This window comes from Dryobates pubescens, chromosome 12, assembly GCF_014839835.1.
Source record: "Dryobates pubescens isolate bDryPub1 chromosome 12, bDryPub1.pri, whole genome shotgun sequence".
NCBI lineage: Eukaryota > Metazoa > Chordata > Aves > Piciformes > Picidae > Dryobates > Dryobates pubescens.
This window is the reverse complement of record NC_071623.1, coordinates 19,772,390-19,794,307: the sequence shown is the minus strand read 5'-3', so window position 1 is coordinate 19,794,307 and position 21,918 is coordinate 19,772,390. Positions and strand designations below refer to the sequence as shown.

At 41.2% G+C, this 21,918-nt stretch overlaps 1 protein-coding gene across 1 annotated transcript in view; it reads left to right on the top strand.

Annotated features, from left to right (window-relative positions):
* Positions 1-18,310: 18,310 nt before the first annotated feature.
* KCNJ15 (potassium inwardly rectifying channel subfamily J member 15) overlaps positions 18,311-21,918 on the top strand; it is a 36,551-nt gene continuing 32,943 nt past the window's right edge. Inside the window, exon 1 of the mRNA XM_054166015.1 lies at positions 18,311-18,839. The gene's annotated coding sequence lies outside the window, so the exon portion shown is untranslated. The remainder of the gene's footprint in view (positions 18,840-21,918) is intronic.

Here is a 21,918-nt window from a genome sequence, read left to right as displayed (position 1 = left end):
CAACCTGTTCCAGTATTTTACCACTCCCATTGTAAAGAACTTCCTCCTAATGTCCAACCTAAATCTGCCCTGTTCCAGTTTAAAACCACTGCCCCTGGTTCTATTGCTGCAAGCTCTTCTGAACAGCCTTTCCTCAGCCTTTTTGTAGGTCCCCTTCAGATACTGAAATGTGTTTACAAGGTCTCCCCAGAGCCTTCTCCTCTCCAGGCTGAACAGCCCCAATTCTTTCACTCTGTCTTCACAGGAGAAGTGCTCCAGCCCTCTGATCATCTTTGTGTCCCTTCTCTGGACCAGCTCCAGCAGGTCCATGTCTCTCTTGTACTGGGGGCCCCAGAGCTGGACACGGTACTCCAGATGAGGTCTCCCCAGAGCAGAACAGAGTGGCAGAATCACCTCTCTCGATCTGTTGGCCATGCTTCTTTTGATGCAGTTTAGGATGCAATTCTGGGCTTCAAGGGCACACATTGTTGGCTTATGTTTAGCTTCTTGTCCACCAATACCCCCAAGTCTTTTTCTGCAGGGCTGCTCTCAATTTCTCCACCTCCCCAGTCTGTATTGATATAGAGGATTGCCCCATCTTTGGTGCAGGACATTGAAATTTGCCTTATTGAACCTCATGAGATTCTCTTCAGCTAATCTGTCCAGCCTGTCCAGGTTCCTATGGATGGAATCCTGTCCTTCAGTCTTATCAGTCACATCACACAGCTTGGTATCATCTACAAATCTGTTGAGGGTGTAAATAACCATTTCTTTCTATATAGGCTACACCACTACCAGTAAATTAAACAGTGGCAGAAAATATTCTCAGCTGCCATACATTTATCTCCTGGTCAGTATCACTTTTAGAGTAGTTCCTAATATAGTTTTAGTCTCAGACAGATATGACTCTCTCAGATATCTTAGTCCCTGTTTGGGAGTTAGCAGCTCCCAGAGGCACTTCCCAATAATTTCCCTGTAGTTCATTTAACAGAGCCATTGAGAGTTCATCAGTGTGAATATGGCCTTTCCTTGCATTTTAGCTTTCATACCAAATAACAGTCTGGGGCACTTTGAATTTATCAGTACCAATGTAGTGTTTTGCATATGCATATATTCACCATATGGAAATAAGGGCACTATGATTGTTAGCTTAAAATTCCATATTTACCACCAAATATTGTCAAATTCTGAGCAAAATTCCCCTGTGTAGAACTCCACTTGTCATTTGGATCCACACATGAAGATGATTTGAAACCATGCTTGATTGCATGGTTTAGTTGATTAGGTGGGTTGGATGATAGGTTGGATGAGATGAGCTTCTCTGTCTTGTGTATTTGCTTAATTCAGTCCATTTTGATAAAAAGTATGCATCTGACCCTACTAAATTATGCCTCCATAGAAATGGTTCCCTGAGGTACAGAAAGCAATGAGAAAACTGTCTTGGGAGTTGTCTTTCTGCACAACACACAACCAAATCTCTTGCTAATACAAGAAACCCTGTCATACATTTGGGTTTCTTGAGTGGGTGATTAATGTGACTTTGATCTCTTTAGTAAATCAGATACAACTACAGACCTTTCCATGAGGGGCATCACTACTTCTCACTCCTAGATATATTTCACTTTTTCTCTCTTCCATGGTCCACTTGTGCTCTGGGCATTTTAAGGTAAGAGAAAAATTAAACTGGGTCAAGCCTTTACTTAAAGCATAGCTTGTGTTTTATTTGACTGCAGTGCATGTGAAGGCATGTCTACCTCCTCACAGGATCAAGTGCTTAGCGTGGGAAAGATACGTGATTCTCTGTGTTCAGTCAGCTGTGACCAGACTGATGCCTACTGCATGGGTCTTAAATTCATAGATCTCTGCTGCAAAATGTACTTGAGTTAGCTGCACGGCATTTTCATGTAGACTGAAAATAAAAGGATATTGAGGGGATTATAACACTTGTTTGCAAGCCTACAGAAAATCTATCAGAGCTTTCATCCTAAAGTCTGTGGGTTTAACATGAATTACTTGAGAAATAATGAATAAGCAGCAAATGAGCAAGGCTCTCATTACTTACAAATAATCTGTTAGCAATACAAAATGGATTACGGAGAAGCACCAGAAATATACTGGACCATATCATTAGATTAGACATGGTCCTTTACAGAACAATGCAGAAGGATGAATATTGAATGATTCTGTTTACAGTCCTCCTTCAAGGAGTTTGTGACTCATTTTGGAGTGAAATAGATTATTCTTACCCTTAGAGCAGCACAAATCATCACAGTGGGTTGCTAACTGGGACTGTTTCACTTCAGGTAAAAACAGGGGGATTAGCCTTCTTTTAAGAGGCCTGGTTTTATGAATCTTCTTCCATATCTGTCCCTTTCCCCATTTCTCTCTCACAGGAGAAGATGGGGTTCTCTCTCTTTGCCTGTCTTCAAGTTCTCCAGACTACTTCAGATGGAGCATATCTGTCCCAGAGGGAGAGAAAGATCCTAGCACATGAGAATAGCTTATCCCATAGAGGGAAAAGGGTTTTAGGAAGGGAGTTGGCAGGACTAATTGACAGGGCTTTAAACTAGATTTGAAGAGGGAAGGGGCTGAAACCAGTCCTCCCAGACAGCACTCTGAGGGTGGTAAGCTGGAGTCAGAGGTGAAACCAACAGCCTAGCTGAAGTGCATGTACACTAATGCATGCAGCATTGCAGTGATAGGTTGGACTCGATGATCTCAAAAGTCTTTTCCAACCTGGTTAATTCTATATTCTGACATTTATTCTTTTATTTTCTTGGTTTAATCTCTGCAAGCCATTAAAATTCCACCTAACTTCTGCCAACCACCATTTAAGCTTCTAGACTAGGCTGGTAAACTCCTGCTGAAGCAGATGCTTAAATTAGGCAGATTGCCCCTTAGAGTTCTCTGTTTGCATTGTCTCTGGAGAATGCAAAGTTCATGAGTTTACACAATTAATTGGATATTTTTGGTAAGATGGTTTCCACACTGCTGTATGCTGTGAGGGGAAATTGCTAGCTCTCCTTGTTTGCACTCTGCTAGGATGACAATACATCCCCATATCCGACCCCACACATGCTTTGTGTTTCCAAAAAGTCCATGGAGGTGTCTGACCTCCAGAGACAGTCAGAAACGGTGCTGTACTCTGTAAATGAAGACTGTATGCCCTGTCTTTTCTAAAGCTATGCTGAGCTTTACTTTTCAATTTAGGTTCCTGGCATGTGAACCCAAAGATGAGCTCTAAATGTAATAAGACCATAAAAAATAAGCAGATGCTTCAGATATTCTGGCCTTAGCCTCCATCTCTTCTCTTCATCTACAGCTGTCAAATAGCTAAATTGGAGTTTAGCAGGAGTTTTGAAATCCTAAATACACATGCTACAGCCAAGCAGTTTAATCTTCATTCTCACACATCTTCAAATTTCTATTATCTTCCTGTCAGATGCAAACTTCTGTTCCCTGTGCTGGCAAGTATACTAACTAGGTTATATGCCTCAGCTTAGCCATCTCTCTTGTTTGCAAGTGATGTACCTCATGCAAGTTCTAGTCCTAATACCATGGGATGTAATCAGGAATATATCTAGAAGGGATTTAGCATGATTGGAGCTGTGAACACTTGGAGGGGCAGCCAGAATATCTGAATATTTTACTCCTGATTTATTTCACCCTTGCCAAGCTCCTTATTAAAAGAAATAAGCACAATGGCTCGGTCTGCTCCTTGGAGGGAAGACTGGGGCTATTGTTAGAGGTAACTGAAAGCTTGACAATAGTAAGATCATTCTGAGCTTTGTAGTTTTCCACTTTTGCACTTAAGATCCAGGACTTGGAACTGGAGTTTTTTTATGACCACATCTTTACCTTCATCTGTAGAGCAGATATAGGATTGTGAATCTTTGAAGGTAAATGTGAGCTGGAATATGAATCTTTGTCATTTCTGGAATTTGATTGACAGGAAAGTGAAACAGAGACACAGATTTAGGAATAAACCACCATGAACAGAAAAGCAGAAGAATCAATAACCCAGGGCATACACATATGACTTGCCAGGGCTATCCCTGGGGTTCCTATTTCAGTGGTCCCAATGCTCTGCCTAAGTTGTGCCTTCTCTGTATCAGGAGTTCCTTTAAAAGTCAGATGAGATTATACAAGGCCTGTGTTGGTGTGTAGGACTGCTTTCTGCTACTCACCACCGTTTAGGAAGCTACAAATATTTCAAAGTTTGTTGGGCCTTGGAAGTTCCTGGCAGTTCAAAAAATTCATGATCTCTAATACATAGCTGAAATAACTCCTCTACAAAAGAGAGATGGAAGTGTGAAATCTCTCTGCATCCAATAATCTGGGAGACAGCACAAATCTCATTGGTGAGTTTCAACACTTTCATTCCTGGCCACAATCTGTATCTACAATTAAATGAAAAAGATTTTTATCAACCTATTGTAAGAATCATCAGTCTATGAAAGTGACATTCAAGTTAATGTAATTGCTTTCTAGCAAGGAAAACTTGATTACTTTATATGTTTGGAGTTTATTATTCAAGATAGCAAACTTTCATAAGGAGTTTCGCTGTATAGTAATTGTGTTATTAACTTTTAAAAACAAATTGCTTAGTGTTTGACTTTGAAATCAAATTGTTATATAGCCTCACTGATCAGTCTAGAATTTGCTGGTCAAGAGTCTCCTTCTGGATGCATTCCAGTGTGATCTGGTGTATGTGATGCTACTCTGGCAGAAGGGTTGGACTGTATGATCTTTTGAGGTGCCTTCCAAGCCCTAACATTCTGTCATTCTGTGAAAAAAAACCCCAAACATTTCAAATAGTGAAATAGACCACTATTTCCCTGGGTTTTAGACAATGGAGGAGATTAGGTAGAAACCTTAAGCAATGAGTATTATTCATTGACCCTCTGTCTGAAGCAGAAATAATCTTCCTGAATCTTTGCTATTCAGGCTGTGATTTAGTAAGTCATTTAGGTATGTCACTAATGTTTAAATATGCAAGAAAGTGTTGACTGAATTCCTCACTAATTCTGGGCTCCATACAAGAGGGAAGATTTCTATCTAGTTTTAATCAAAGAAAACCACATTATTATTTTAATTCTAATTTATCTTAAAAATATCTCAGAATGACCAAAATGAAGATGTTTTCTTACCATCCTGGGAAACCAGAAACTGTACATCATTCATCTGCAACTGTTTCTAAAGCAGTTGAAAGAAGGCTAGCTATAGGTCTTGAAGAATCAGTGACACGAAACCTAGATATAAACAGTGCCAAAATACTGGGAAGGAAATTATAACTTGCATGTTTTGCAGCACAAAATTGATAAAATAATGAATAGGTGTTCAGTGCATTTAAAAAAAAAAAAGAGGAAAAAAAGGCATTTGATAAATATCTACTTGAATGAAAGTAGCTTCCCTAATACTGTGGAACTTTTTTACTAAATTCAGAAATTGTTAGTGTAGAAGTGACAGTCCACTGAGCAACAGAGCAATCACTTTTCCTAGTATACAGACAGTAAACAAAGGAAGTGCATCTGAAGCTGTGACCCTGGACCTACAACGTTGTCCCTGTCCTCATAGCATTAACCTATCCTTTAGTGATTTCAGGAAGTGGTAACCTTTGTTAAAGAGATTTACACGTTAGTCAGAATATGCAACTGCTAAACGAGCTCTAGGATAAATATGATTCACTGAACAGCCAGAAGATGGCATAGATGTAGCAAGTCTGGGGTAAGAAAGTCTTTAAATAAAGGGAAAAGAAAAGGGGGTGGGGTGAGGGGGGTGGGGGTTGCTGGGAGAGGGGCAGAAAGAGGCAAAACCTTCACATAAATTCACTTGTGCTTTGCAGGGCTACTCGGACAAATAATGATACACAGAGAAAAGCAACAGAGTAACCACTTTGTGAGGAAAAGTGTAAGGACCTCGACTTTCAGAGCTACAGGCAGCATCAGAACTGAGCTTCTTGCATAGGCTGGAGGCTATAAAAATCAGGGGGCAGTGAGGTGGCTGGGAGAGGCTGCAAGGGGAGGAAGGGGTTGAAGCAAACCACTTTACTGTCAATAGCTTCTCACAGGGAAGGCTTTGAAAGAGAAGGCCACTTCTTTGGATGCTATTACGACGATATGAATGTGGATTATTGTAGCTGATTTTTACTAGGTGTCCATACAATGTATTATTAAATTAAGTTGGATATTATTAAGCGTGCTGCTATTTTTCACATTGACAAGCAAACGGATGTATATTTTATGTGTTTCTAGTCTCTCTTACTCAGAGAAGTAAGAAACCAAAAAAACCCCAAACCAAATCAATCCAAAAATAGTCCATGTGAATCCTCTTGTGGCTTTTTTATCAATACAGAACTATCACAGAGACAAAAGGAAAAGATAATCTCTGTCTGAAAGAGGTTTTAGCATCAAATGTGATGATAGATAGCATACTACTGAGAGCTTAACACTGTAGCCTGTGACTTGTCACAAAACCTTTTGCGATTGTGTGCAAAATGAAGGAAAGCAATGTTCACACACTAAGTTTGAAAGAAGTGGTGAGGGCAACTCACAAATGGTGAAAGACACTTCTGAATGCTAAGACTTCCTAAAATCCTGCAAAGGTGTTGCTTTTTGCCATTACAATGCCTGTTCTCACATCAAAGAGAAACTCACACTTGTTGCAACATGGTCTATTGGGTGGCTCTTGCACTCATGAGAAACATCCCTTTGATAGAGCCATCTTGGACAAAAAGATCTGTGAAGACATGCCAAGAAGCAAATACTTTGAAAGTTACAACAATTATTAATATGGTTGGATGCAAATACAAATGCAAACTGTGGTAAGAGTCTGAATCATCAGGGGAAATGTGCTATTTCATCAAGTTATGCATCAACTTTTGTATGGAGTCAGAACTGGACACCCACCTATGTAGTCCTCAGGTTGAGACGTGATTGAGAAACCTCGGGAAAAAAACCAGCAAAAATAGGGCTTTTGCCTCAGTCCCCCAGGCCTTTTAGTTAAAGCCACAAGTGCAGCTTTTTGACTTGTGTAACAATGGGAGAAATAAGTAAACAAGAGATGGTTTAGTGGTAAGAGACTTGGTTACATATCTGGAAAACTGCTTTTTGATGCCAGTATTGAGTAGGAGTGGGGACAAGTCACTGAGGGCTGGAGTCGTACAGCAGGACAAGTACCATAGGCTAGGTTACCCCCAAAGACTTTCTCCATTGAAGCCTGCTCTTAGAAATGATGACATTTCTTACAAAAATATTCCCTTGATTCTTTAAGATCCTGTGAAGTCTTGACAGGTCTGAGCACATATCCCATAGTTATGCCCTGATGGGATTCACAGGTGGGCTCTTTCCAAATTCATCTTACCCGTGATCTGCTTGGGCTCCAGCCAAAACCTTGCTGCCTGGAAAGTCCATCTTTCATATCCAGTAGCTCAAGGTCCTCCACAATGAAGCATTTCATCTGGGATGGCCTGCTGGGAAGTCAGAAAACCTTAGGAAAATTATGCTTTCCTCACAGAAATACGATGTAGTAGAAAATTAGCTAAACAACTCTCCTGATACACGGTGTCAAAGACACTTAGACCCCAACCTTTGTTATGACCTCTAGCACTTTCTCTGGTAAATAATTAAAAACACTGCATGATGGAAGAGGATTCAGTTTAATTTGAGGTAGCAATCACAATTCTTATAAAGCATAAAAAAGGAAATAAATCAGATCAGATCCGATTTGTCTGTCTCTAGGAGCAAACCTCTTACTCTGAAACATGATTTCTTTCTTGGCTACTGAAGCATCACGTTAAAGCTAACTAAAAGTTCTTCTAAAAAGCACAGAACCATTTTCAAAACAGAGTACCAATGTCAGACTCTTTTTCCAAACTCTGAGACTATGCTGTCTTACTCTATCATTAACACTGAAGCTTTCAGTATGTGATCATTCTATTTGTTAGTGACGCTACTTGTTATTGCTGAACAGATTATAGGTTCTGAGCTGAGAATAAAGAATTGTTTATAATTAGGGTTGCAAGACCTGTTTCTATATTCAGAAGGCACAAATGCAGTGTTTGTTTCATGGAAGAGGAAACAAATTTCCACTTTCTCCAAATGGCATAGAGCTGGCAGTTCTAGAAATAATTAACCACAAGTATTGAAAAATCCTTCTAATTCTGCGATTACATTGTACTTCTTGTTTTTCCCCCCCTTTGTCTATAATTTTTGTGTATAAAAGACTCTTCAGTTCATTAACTTAGAGCTTCATAAAACTAAATGCCACTAAGTTGGTTTAAAGACACAATTATGAAATAAAATTTAATTAATGGCCATGTTCCAGCAAATCATATAGCTTCTTCCACGTAAATGTTGCTAGCCTTAGAAACATCTCAGGCTGACATATAATATTCGCCTGCACATTCTGTCTTAGACCAAGTGCCATGTGTTCCCTTTGATGTTTACAGCTTGATTCACAATGAGGAGCGCAATTGCCTCTCCTGTCTTTACAATATTTTCTCCTCTAATGCTTGTTCATTTACTTGTTATATTAAAATTTCATAATGAACTATCATTTTAGAGCTATCCTTAATCATACTTTTCAACCAGCTTACAGATAAACAGCACATGTGCAAAATGCCTCCAGAAAGCCATTCAAACTCTGACATGAGCACAGTAGGACTCACTACAGTTTCAGGATTACAGCTGTGCTTGCTCCACACCTCACAGACAATCATACAACTGATTTTGGTAAGCTTGAAGAAAGTCAGTTGGAAGCAACTTTCTGAAAAACTACCCATAATCTGAATCAAAGTCATAATCTCTACCTAGCTGGACCTGCCTGGCTCTGTCTTTGAGTAAAGGAATGAAGATGTGTTGAGTAATAAGAAAAAGAAGCCACAAAGAAAAATTTACAGCTCACTTTTCCCAAGACTTCTGAAAGAAGCAATCAAAATAAGTGCAGGTTTGGTTGTCCAGCTCTTAACTGCCTATTCTCATGCTGACTTGGAGCTGTGAGGGCAAACTTGGTGAAGCTTAGACAGCACTTTGTGCAGAAAACAATTATCCTTGCTATTCAGTAGCTTTGTGAATAAAAAAAATAACTGCACTGTAAGACAGCTGTTATGTAACCACAACTTTTTTTTTTTGCTGAGTTCATATGCCTCAGTGCTCAGTTAGTTAATCACAAACCACCAGTAGACTGATTTGTTATATTAACATTAGCAAAGTACTTAGTTTTGGATTCCTGCCTTTCTGTGGACTAGGCTTTTCTGCTTGAAATGTTGCCTTATGAAGCTCAACTCACTTGCTTCATAAGTCTCTTTTATTTTGATTTTGGTTTAAATCCTCCTTTTTAAGATTAACCAGTAAGCAGTCTATACAAAAGGTTTGATATTGATTTCTCCTCAAACAAAGGATCTGAATGTTAACCTGACTGGAATTTAAATACAACCTCATCTTCAAGAAGTTTTTAAAAGCAAAGCAGAGTATTAACTTGATGCAGAATTTTAAAAAGCATGCACCTTTCCAATCCTTTAATACAGAGATGGCTTCATGTATTTGATGGGTGAACTGTTCAGTGGATAAGGAATTGGCTGGGCGGTTGCATCCAGAGGATGGTGCTTAATGGCTTGAAGTCCAGATGGAGAGCAGTGATAAGTGGTGTCTCTCAGGGGTCTCTACTGGGACCTGTACTATTTATCAATGACATGGTGAGATTGAATGCACCATCAGCAAGTTTGAAGATGACACCAAGGTGAGTGGTGTGGTCAAGACACTGGAGGGACAGGATGGCAATCAGAGGGACCTGGACAAGCTGGAGAGGTGGGCCCAGGTGAACCTCATGAAGTTCAACAAAAGAAAGTGCAAGGTTCTGCACCTGGGCCAGAACAATCCTCACTATCAATACAGACTGGGGGATGAGGTGATAGAAAACCCTGTAGAAAAGGACTTGGGGGTGCTGACAGACGAGAGGCTGGACATGAGCAGCTTCAAGCTCTTCAGATCCAGCACACACACAAAGTCATTGATCTCACATCTTTACTACAAGGTCTGTTCTCAGATGTCATCAGCCACCTTTCACCTGTATCATTTACTTCCCTTTCTTACCACCAAGGTTTGATGATCACAGCTACCTGCTCAGAGTTTTCTGAAATTCACACATGCACCTCTGGTGTATTCAAATTAGTTTGCTTTCTATATATTATGAAACTCAGATATGGATAAACAAATAAGGATATATTGAAGCCCACATATCTAGCAAAGTATTTAGACATACATTTCTGTGGAATTAGTTTCAGGGTAGAGGGTCACAACTGTGTCTTTTTGAACAAAGCAGTACGTTAAGTACATATGAAGTATGTACTCAAATTTGATGCTGAATCAGGATCTTAACTGGTTGAAAATCTACAGCTCTGCCTTGAACCTTTGTTTCTGCAGGAAATCCTTTAGCTGAAGTGAGGTGAGTCACTGCTCCCTGTGTGCAATTGTGCTTATTGCAGTCAAATAATATAAAAATCACCAGTCATGAGGGTACAGGTTGCTTCTGGTTAAACCGGTAATGGTTGTAAATGAACGCTCATATCCAGAGACTAACAGTAAAACAGAACAGGATTTGATCCAAATTCTGGTTCTTTTTGGGGAAAAAAATAAATGAGAGGTCTGGGAGCTGAACCTATGGAATACAAGGGCTAGAGGAGGGATTCCTGGATAGGAAATACAACTGAGGAGGCATTGCCAGAAGAGTGGCTAGCCCTCACACACTTAACCAGTCTCAGAAGTTATGGATCTGTTTCAGAAATAAACTCTTGAAAGTCGTTTTCTTAACTGTCTAGAAGGAATTGACAGAGACTAAAAGGGAGCTGCAGAATCAGTGGCTTCTGAGTTACTGAAGTATGTGTGAGTGGCATTCAGAAGATGAGCTTGGTTGACTTTTTTGACATCGAGGTACCTTTTGATAGAGCAAGTGTATGTGGTAGCATTTAGATTAAGATGTAATGGTTTTGGATAGTATTCTAAAGTATTGATTTGGAAGATGAGTTAGGTCTTAAAAGGCAAAAGAGACTGTATTTTGTTAGGGCTGTATATACATATATATGCAGTTATAAATACAGAATCTTTCATCCCTTAAAATAGGTGATAGAAGGGGTAGCAGATGTCTGTCTTGCAAAGGTTATCTTTAACCTGGCAGTGATGCTTTTCACTTCATGAATTGTTACATTTTGTGGAGTTTTCTTAGATTGTTATAGCACTCTCCTGTTTCTTCCCAGACTAAATGTTGTACCAGGGGTGGCTGAAAAAGTGTTGTCTACCTAGACAGTAAATAATTATAAGTTGGTTAACTTCTGTGCCCCAAAAGGCACAGAAAATGGGGAGTCAGGCTTTCACAGGGACCTCCACACGCAATTGCATGCTGAGAAAGGGGAAATAGCTTTACAGCACAAACTGAATTTAAGAATACTTTAAAAACTCCAGTGCAATCAAGGTAAGGAAAGCTTCCTGAGCATGCACAACTATTACTTGGGGGAGAAAGCTCCTGAAGCAGTATTGCAGATTGCAGGAAACTTTAAACATCTGTAAAATGTAGACTCTAAATGGAACTGAAAAGAACCCAAACCTGTGAAAATGCCCAGAGAAACTACCCAGACAACTGTATCTGTGTCCCTCTGGTGCTGCCTTAGGCAAGAAAATGGAACACCCAGGCCAGTTTATCAAGCCATCTAAAATGTCATTTCATAAGTTATGGCCTAGCATTATTAGCACAGCCTGGGGAAAGCATCACCAGGGCACTGGAGTGTGTTAAGATTTGTTGGCCTCTGCTTTAACTCCTAGTATCCAACAACTGCTGCTATTTCTAAAATGTCTTAGCTTCACTAAATGCAGCTGAAATGTTTCTTTCTTCAGGGTTTGCATCATGTACTTCAAGTTTCTTCATATTGTCCTGGCATACAATATGTATATAGTAGCCATATCCTAGGATATGACAGGTTGGAAGGAGCTGAAGTGCAGCTCCTGCTCAACAGTTCCACTTTGGAGGCAGAAAACTATTACTGCAAAAAGGGAAAAGTCACTTTTGCCCTTCTTCCATACTTTTCAGAGTTTACAGTCTTACTGGCCTCTCCTTCCTTCCAGGAAGCCAAATTCACTGCTTTCCTTTTTAGCTTCAAGATGGGGAGTCTCAGCTGGCTGCCTCTCCTCTGTTTCCTACTGTCAGCTTCCCCTCTCTCCAGTACATCATTAGTTTAACCTTCTCTTAATTTCTATTACCTTCCATAAAACAAAAGGATCATGAGCTGTGTTTGTCCCTCTTACATACTCATAGTGGACAACACTGGCACTGAGGTTACAACTCCACAACGATTGTGTAGCTAAGGAGGATCTGCTAGCCTTAAATTCCTTATGAGTGACTTCCTGGAAAATGATCCATAATATGAAAAACCCTAAGGGATTTTTGCATTCCAGGATCTGATTGCCCACCGTTAATCAAGGCTAGAGAACCACTAAATTCATAGTGCCTAGGAGGTAAATAAAGCATGGGAATTCTATAATAATAAAGGACAAATTTCTCTTTTACTTTCCACATGCTACAGAGGAAAAACAGTGGGGGAAAAAAAGTGTGTGGACACATCAGTTACTCCAGACACAAGTTAAAAGTGGGATTTAAAGTACAAAACCTATAATGGATGTCTAGACTCAGAATCACTCCCAACACCTTAATATTACTGCTCATGGATGGGAACAAGATGGGTAGGTCCACATTTGTTCAGAAGTGCATTCCTCCACATTTTCTCTTATTTGTTTTACTCCACACAAATGCAGCTCTCTACCCACTTTACAGACATATAATTAGACAGTTCCTTTCCCTTTAAAACATTTTATATCGAGGTGTCTCAAAATGCATAGGACTAAGACATGACTTTTACAGAAAAGAAAAAAAAAGAAGAATTGACCACCAGGAGCAAATTAAAGTAATGGTTAAAAAATGAACTGCTAATTCAACCACGGCTTCAATGGAAAATTCATATTACAACGAAAACACCAGCATATTTCTTTCTCCTTTGTGAGTTTAACTTGGAATGTCACCATAGCTTTAATACTGGATGAAAAGCAAAGAGTTTTGGAGTGCGAATTTCTAGCATCTGTTTTGCTGTGGCAGCACTACAAGGGAAAGAGGCGAAAAGGCCCTTGTATTAAAAGATAGCTGAGTTTGGTTGGCTCTGTTTTCTGACCTTGATCTTAATGTTGACAGTGGGGAAAACTGATCACTATACCTTAATTTATTTTTTCATAGTGTAAAAACTATACTTCTACACTTTCTAGTCATTTCTGGAATTATTTGATAGGCATTTGCAGGACCATGGTATAGCAATCATGTGTTGCCTTTTTTTCTTTTTTCTTTTGTTTTTTTTTAAGACTACAGGATGTACTGTTTGAAAGCTGTCAACTTAAATAAAAATTACACCATGGTTTAAAATGACAGCTGCATTCCTCAGCTCCCTTGCCAGGTGCTAACGTTTTAAAATAAAGGCCCAATTCAGCACCTTCTGTCGTAGCAGCGTTTGCTCACCACTGAATTGAGTGGCCGTTATTCAGTCCCTATGGTCATGGACAGACCCTGATGTCTTGGTTCATACAGGCATATCAGTGAATGAGTCACAGAACAGGATTTATCACAGAATCACAAAATTAACCAGGCTGGAAAAGACATTTGAGATCATCAAGTCTAACCCAACACCAGCTAATAAATAAACCATGGCACTAAGTGCCTCATCCAGTCTCTTTTTAAACACTTCCAGGGACAGTGACTCCACCACCTCCCTGGGCAGCCCATTCCAATGGCAAATCACTCTTTCTGCGAAGAGTTTCTTCCTAACACCCAGCCTAAACTTCCTGTGGCACAGCTTGAGGCTGTGTCCTTGTTGCCCTTTGCTGGACAAGTTCTAGCATCTTGGCATCTTTCTTAAATTGCATTTATAAGCAGCTGGCTAGATCCTCACTTAACCTCTGGACCTCTGCTGAAGAAGGATGTGGACACTGTGAGGGCAATTACTTACAAGTAAAACTTCATCCTTTGATTACTTAACAACTGACCTGGTGTACATTTTGAGGATTTTACTCACCAGGAATGGTTAAAAAGTATCAAGAACACAGTTCATACAGAATAGGAATCTTAGTGATGTGTTAAACATTGTTGAAGATGAGGTTCCTGAACCAAAGATTTAATACTGCAGTGGTTCCAGCTGCATTGCAGACAGATTTGTACTTGCAGATTGCAAGTTGTTTGACAAGTGTTAAATCTTGGCCCTTGGAAGGGATTTGTTGTGTGCTTGAAGTTGTAAGTTTTATCGTTGGCATAATGTCTTCCAAAAATGAAGTATGGCTTTTGTTCTTTGGAAAACATAGTGCAGTTTTATCAGTAAAAATACAACACACCACCATCACCAACAAAACAAACAAACAAAAAGAACTGCTTCAGTTGTCTGCTGAAGCATCTTTTGTGTTCTCGAGTTTGCCTGCTAGGGTATCACACTGGTATTGAGTTTTACCTTCCACAAGAAGCAGAAGGAAGGCACTTTACAACAGCCACTGCAGTGAATGGATTTCTCAGTGTCTGAACACTATAGCTGTAGTCTAATTAAATGCAGATTTAGCAGCCAATAAATTTCCCACTTACAGCAACTAGGAAAATGCAAGAAAGTGAAATGTTTTGATAAATGAGTGGACTGGATGATGGATTTTATATCCAAGTGATCTATGGAAAGGCAATGACAGTTTTTCAAATAAAAATATGAAATGATTAATCTCTTCTCCTATAAAACCCACATTGATCAGATGACCCTCACATCTTGCCATTCTGAGAGTTTTCACAGAAATCAGGCAAACCAGTGACTGAGCCATCTATGTCCTATGCAGAACCACAAGGATCAGCCTTTGGGGCTGTCTTACAGCGTGAGTATGGCATAACCCTTCCCCATACTCCACCACTACTCCAACCTGTATCCTCATACATAGTGATTGTCAGGATGTCTGTGGCATCTTGCTTGGATCTGACTGGGAGAATGTCCTGATTTAAGATAGCAAACTTTCACACCCTGCACCCAGACCCAGATCAGGAGGGAAAGTAGCTAAAAACAAACAAAAAACCACAAACTTGGGTTGAGATAAGGACTTTAATGAGATGATACAAATGTACTTTGTAATATATGTTGGTACATTGTAATTGTACATCGGTGCCTTAGCATAAAAACACTGCAAAAGCAGAAGCAGCAGCAGAAGCCAGCCATAAAACAAGCTTTCCATCCCCAACCCTGCACCCAGTCCAGCAGAAAAAAAACAAACAAACTAACTAACAAAACCCCAGAAACTGAAAGGAGCAACCAGAAACAGGAAGCCTCTCATGTCACAATCCAAACTACAAGCCCCATGATACTTTCACTTAAAGCTGGCATGACAATGGCACGGTATTGCATACTCATCTGAAGATTCAGTTGGCTAAACCCATGACACAGATATCATAAATGCCAAAGGACCAGAAGATAAATTGTCAGTCCATTCAATATACAGTACTCACAAGACATGCCAATGGGCTATTTCCCTAATCAATATGGATCAAGACTAGTGGCACAGAATCACAGGATTACAGAATTAGCCAGGTTGGAAAAGACCATCAAAAGATCATGAAGTCCAACCTATCACCCAACACCATCTAATCAACTAAACCATGGCACTAAGTGCCTCATCTGGTCTCTTATTAAACACTTCCAGGGGTAGTGGCTCCACCACCTCCCTGAGCAGCACATTCCAATGGCCAATCTCTCTTTCTGTGATGAATTTCTTCCTAACATCCAGCCTAAACTGCAAAATTGTTTTAGAATTATAGACTCATAGAATTGCTGGGGTTGGAGTGGGACCCCAAGGACCATTCAGTTCCAACCCCCCCTGCCATGGGTGGGGACACCTCACACTAGATCATGTTGCTCAGAGCCACATCCAGCCTGGCCTTAAAAACTTCCAGGAATGAGGCTTCTACCACCACCTTGGGCAAACCATTCCAGTGTCTCACTACCCTCATGGTGGAGAATTTCTTCCTAACATCCAATCTAAATCTTCCCATTTCTATTTTTTTTTCCATTCCCCCTAGTCCTAAAATGTCCCTCACCTGCCCCATTTCTTCCCCTTTTCCCCTCAAATCCCAGAGCACCTGGGCTCTGTTGGAGTCTCCTCCCACCCCAGGTGTGGCCACTTTGCCCTCCCCACCCACTGCCCTATTTAATTCCCCCCAGGAAAGGCAGAAGCCCCTAGCTGAGCCCATCTGGGCTTGGAGGATCCTCCTCTCATCTCTGGTGAGTGCCTGTGGTGCACACTGGGTGATGGTGGTGGTGACAACAAAGGCCGGGGGGCCTGGTGGCCCCCCGGCTGTTAGGGCAAGGATTGATGACTCCTCTAATATCATCCACGGGTGCTGGCTGAGCCTCCTTACTGGGGCTGAACTCCTCTGGGTGGGATCTTGGCTGGTGAGGATCTTGCCCCCAGTCTGAGATGGGTGCAAAAATGGTGGTGGTGGAGCAGGAGCTATTTAGTCATATGATGTTATGCTCATTATACTCTTTTTACCTGGAGGCCCCTTGAGTCTGCTCTCATCATGCAATAAATCTCTGCTTTTGTGCCTCATTTACAGACTACTTCTTCCCCCTCACTGCTTCTTTTCAGAAATAAAGAAGGAAAGGAGGAAAAAAGGCAATAAAGTATATCTGGAAAATGCATTCACTTATCAGTCAACTCTGAACAGGAAGCCTTCAGGAAGAGGGGCAGGTTGGAAAGTGGTTTGTCTTGCTTGGTAAAAGAAATACAACAATTTATGCCAACAAATTACACCATAAGAGGACCTGCTTTAATTTTTGCCTGATTAGATAGTTCCAAGAACAATGTTGGGCCTTACCAAGGGCAGCTGATGTTGTCACAGACTCATAGAATCAACCAGGTTAGAAAAGACCTCAGAGATCATCAGGTCCACCCTATTACCCAATACCTAACACCTCATGACTGACTAAGCCATGGCTTCAAGTGCCAAATCCATTCCTTTTTTTGAACACCTCCAGGGATGGTGACTCCACCACCTCCCTGGGCAGCACACTGCAATGGGCAATCACTCTTTCTGTGAAGAACTTCCTAACGTCCAGCCTAAACCTCCCCTGGCACAGCTTGAGACTGTGTCCTCTTGTTCTGGTGCTGGTTGCCTGGGAGAAGAGACCAACCCCCACCTGGCTACAACCTCCTTTCAGGCAGTTGTAGAGAGCAATAAGGTCTCCCCTGAACCTCCTCTTCTCCAGGCTAAACAACCCCAGCTCCCTCAGCATCAACTCATGGGGCTTGTTCTCCAGACCTCTCCCCAGCCTTATTGCTCATCTCTGGACACATTCAAGTGTCTCAATGTCTTTCTAAATTGAGAGGCCCCCAGCTGGACACAGGACTCAAGGTGTGGCCTAACCAGTGCTGAGTGCAGGGGCAGAATGACCTCCCTGCTCCTGCTGGCTACACTTTCTGCTGCAGACCAAGATGCTATTTGCATTCTTGGCCACCTAGGCACACTGCTGGCTTGTGTTCAGCTTACTGTCAACCGGTACCCCCAGGTCCCTTTTTGCCTGGCCCCTCTTCAGCCACACTGACCCCAACCTTCCCTGCCGTCTCATCTTTTGGCATATAGGCACAGCCTGTTCCTGTGCCTTCAAGTGCTCCTGTTTGAAGTAGGTCCAACTGTCCTGGACCCCTTTGTTCTTAAGGGCTGCTACCCAGGGTACTCTCTGAATTAGTTGCTTGAATAAGCTGAAGTCTGCCCTCTGGAAGTCCAAAGTAAGGATTCTGTTGTTGCTCTTCCTTATTTCCCTGCATATTGAAAACTCCACTATCTCATGGTTGCTGCACCCTAGACTGCTTCCTACCATCACATCACCCACCAGCCCTTGCACAATGCACTTGAAATTCTAATACCAAGGATAAAAGCATTAAACTTCACAAAGAATCAACAGTGCAAACCTATGCTTTATGTATTTAATTTATCTGCTTAGAACAGAGGCAGCATCTGTTTTCAGTGAGATGTTGCTTTTTCTGTTGTGTTCCCGCCCCCCAACTCCACAGCTGGGATAAATGAAATAGTAGTCAAAGACCAAATTAACAGTTTGAGGGCCCCAAGTCTGCTGGAATGAGGGAAAGGGACTACAGTTGAGGAGGACAGTGACAGAATTGTAACCTCCAGATGTCCCAATAATAACTCTTAGGCACATGATCTCGTAATGTGGCATGTATTGTGCTCCACAGTCAATCACTCTATCTCAGATGAGTTTCTTGCAGTGCTGCTGTTCCACTGTTACCCGTTTCCTCCCACAGCACTACAGAAAGAAGATGAGTGAAAGAGAAGTTCCTGTGAAACCACCACACATCACCGATGCTGGCAGCTTCCAACAAGACATAAGCCACAGTGTTGTGATAGGAATAAACCTGCCTCACTTAACTTTGTAACTGGAGAGCCAAGCATTTTGGCCTCAAGTCACGTTCTTAAGCTTCTCCCTGGATTCCAGCTTCCAAAATACCAAAGTATACATTCTCTTCTTTCTCTTGGCTCTCGAGCTCTCCGACTCACCACCTCAACCTTCTCCAGCTGCTGAGAGCAAGGAAGCTGTAGGAGTGATCAGGAAAGGGTAAGACTGGAAGAAACAGCAGAGCTTCAGTAAGCAGTGGGGAAGAAGAGAAGCGAGATGAGCCTCTTGATCCTCAGCAACTGACTGCAAACATATTCAGGAGATGCCATCAAGGAGTCCCTGTCTGCTGAGGAAGGCAAGGAGGAGGAGGAAGAACCTGGAATAAATATACTGGTGTGGAAAGGTATTTGTGGGTGCATGGCTGAGCAGAGAGAGTGAGAGGCTGGCAAGACTAACAAAAAGGAACAATGTAATGAGTTTAAACTGGCTTTATTCTAATGAAGAAAATCGATTGTGTGTTCATTCATCCCAATTGGAATATTCAAGCTTTTACCACATCAGATTGCCCTGACTAGAATGAGAGCTCTATCACTACTTGAGTAAAAAAGTCTCTCTGTTTAAGTATCCTTTCTAGTCTTGCATTTTTCTTTAGATGGCCGGAATCATTTTTACACTTCAATCTCTCCATACTACTGGAAAGGTATAAAAATAACTAAGTGGTATTGAGAATAATACTGGAATACTCTTCATTCCTTCTCTCAACAACTCTGGCACTGCAGAGCTCTTGTTGTTGGTTTGCGCCCTGTGGAGGGTTATTTACTTAACAGTGGCACACTGCAGTGGAGTTAAAATGTGTAATTCCTCCCCATACTCCAAGCTGCCCTACCATTTGCTGTGTTTAATACAGTGCCCACAGTATGAGCCTGACCATGAAGGGTCAGAGCCTGGGCCTTAGTGAAAGGATTACCCTGCAAGGAGCTAGAACATTTTGTGTGAGAAACCCGGCACAAATGCAAGATAATATTGCTGACAGTATTACCTACCTTTACTTATGCATTGCAGGGGTGGGAGGTAACTGAAGGCTCTCAGACACAGTATTTGCAGTAATAACTTTGCACAAAGAGGTCACTGGCAGTTAATTCAAAACAGAATTTCATACTTAGCTTTGCCTTTTTTTCCCCTCTTTGAAGGAAATGAGAGGTGACACAATTGGATTAGATACACATTTTAGGCTTTTTCAGAAACTAGGATATTATTTACTGAAAAGGTTATAATAGTTCCAAGCTGATAAATGCAGTACATCGTTTTTGGCATACATATACATTCTTAAAACAACTGCTAATTACCAGAATTTTGGTAGAAGCTACTTTGGACTTTCAACAGCCTTTTAAGCAAATATAGACATTTGTATAGAAACTTTCTGAATTTTGGCAACACCACCCAACATAACCTCCTTTATTCTAGAGCAGTGTTCTTGAGATGCAGATTTTAGGACTCATCTGCCAGAGTCCCCAATACCTGGCCGACTCTTGACAGTAAAGGAGTGAGGGAAATAGAGATTTACTTTGATTGTCAAATGTGCCAGGACCAGAGATATAAAAAGGAGACTCTGAATTGAAGTAGTTCCAGAAACCTAGGAGAGAAAAAAAGGACTCCTTTCTCCCACACCATGATATCTGGGATCACAGGAGGTGAAGGCAGTCTGGCCTGCCAAGGGAAGTCTGAAAATCTGACTCCTGGAAAGTACTTCGGCACCTGTGTACACACATGCACATGTCACACATACGCCATCTAGTTGGAGTGTATGCATGTAAATTCAGGTTTATTTACATGCAAGTGCCTATCTTAGTGCAGACATAGATACAGACTACAATTATTTTATTTTAATTTGCTTGCAAACTGGAAACTGCTGTCAGTACGAGGCAGTAGATCTTTTAAAGATGACCATTTCTTTCAGCTCCCTTTTCTAGCAGATAGTTTCATCTTTGCTACCACTCTAAAATATTTTACTTGCTGTGGAACTATGAATAAGGAAGGATTCACCTGCTTTGGAGTCTGTGCCCAAAACCAGAACTGGCAGGACATCTTGTAATGTTTTGCATCCAAATATTGTCTTGCCAATGCTGGAATGAAATTGTCTCTCTCAGCTTTGATAGCTCCAGATTCCTGGAGGTTCAACTTATTGGAAATCCAGAGCCCTTTCCATGGCCTAGGCCTGATGGCCAAGTTCCAGAAAAAAATTCTTGGACAGAATGGGTGGGTTTTTGGACAGTCTATCTTGTCCAGCAGAAAGGAGATCCGTGTCAGGACCCACTGTCTGGCCAGGAACAAGCAAGCCAGTCTCCATCATCCAGATGAGAACTCAGGACTGCTCTGTGAGACAGACTCACCTGTGTAAACTCTGTGAGCTGCCTGCCTGGAGTCTGTCTCACACACCTGGCTCAGTAGCATTTTATTCATGTTATTCAGTGGAAATTTCATGGCTTCAATCAAGGCAGAGTTCTTTTCTGTTTCTGTTCACCTATGGAAAACACCTCAAACTTCCTGTGTCTAAGTACAGGACTGTATTAAAGGATGAGTCTTGGAGGCAGTTCTCTAAGGCAGTTGTTTTTTGTGACTTCTCAGGCTAGTGACTTGCAATGAAATTTCACTACAGATCAGCTGGGCTATATTCAAGGAAGTTATAAAAAAAAAAGTGAAGGAAGTTATTGGAAAGTACACATAGTTAATGACAGTCTAGACGAGCAATAAAGCAAGGCAATATGGGGAAAATGTAAACAAGCCAAGGCTGAAGTGAAACAAAAGAAGTCAAAGTAGCTAGCAAAAGTTGAGCAAATCAATTTCAGGTTGGACAAGCAGGGAAAGATCTGAGGAAAGAGCAAGAAAGCAAGGCATAGGAGCACTGTGCTAAAGGTTAATTTGTGTGGACATGAAGTTGGGCCCATAATACCAACAATTAGTGGTGGGGGGGAAGGGTGATGAACAGCATAGGCAACAAAGTGGCAACAAAGGTAGGTAAATACAGAGGATATATTTGCGAGGTTGCCTTTGCTAGCTTTATGAGTTTTTGGTCTACCCTGTAATGCAAATATAGTAAACACACCTGAATAGGTTTAGTTGATGCATCAGAGAACTCTGTTTCAAAGAAGAGTTAAAAACAGATGTCCTCCAGGAAGAGATAGATGGCACAGCTGGCCTTCCCTTTGGAGGAACAAATTCTGATACAGCAGAAAAAAAAAATCTGAAAAGGTATATTGGAGTAAGTGGAACTTCAAGGCAGTGGAATGAACCCTGAGGAAAAGAGTTCCTTTCATTCCAAGCAATCCAGATGAATAAATTCATTGCCCTGATGAAGTCAATTGTCAACCAGCTGCAGTTAGCTGCAGAACAGGGAGAAGAAATAGTGTGACTTCAAATCAGAGTATGCTGCAGTGGTCAACATAACAGTACTCCAGAAGTAAATGGAAAAATGTGGAGGGCAG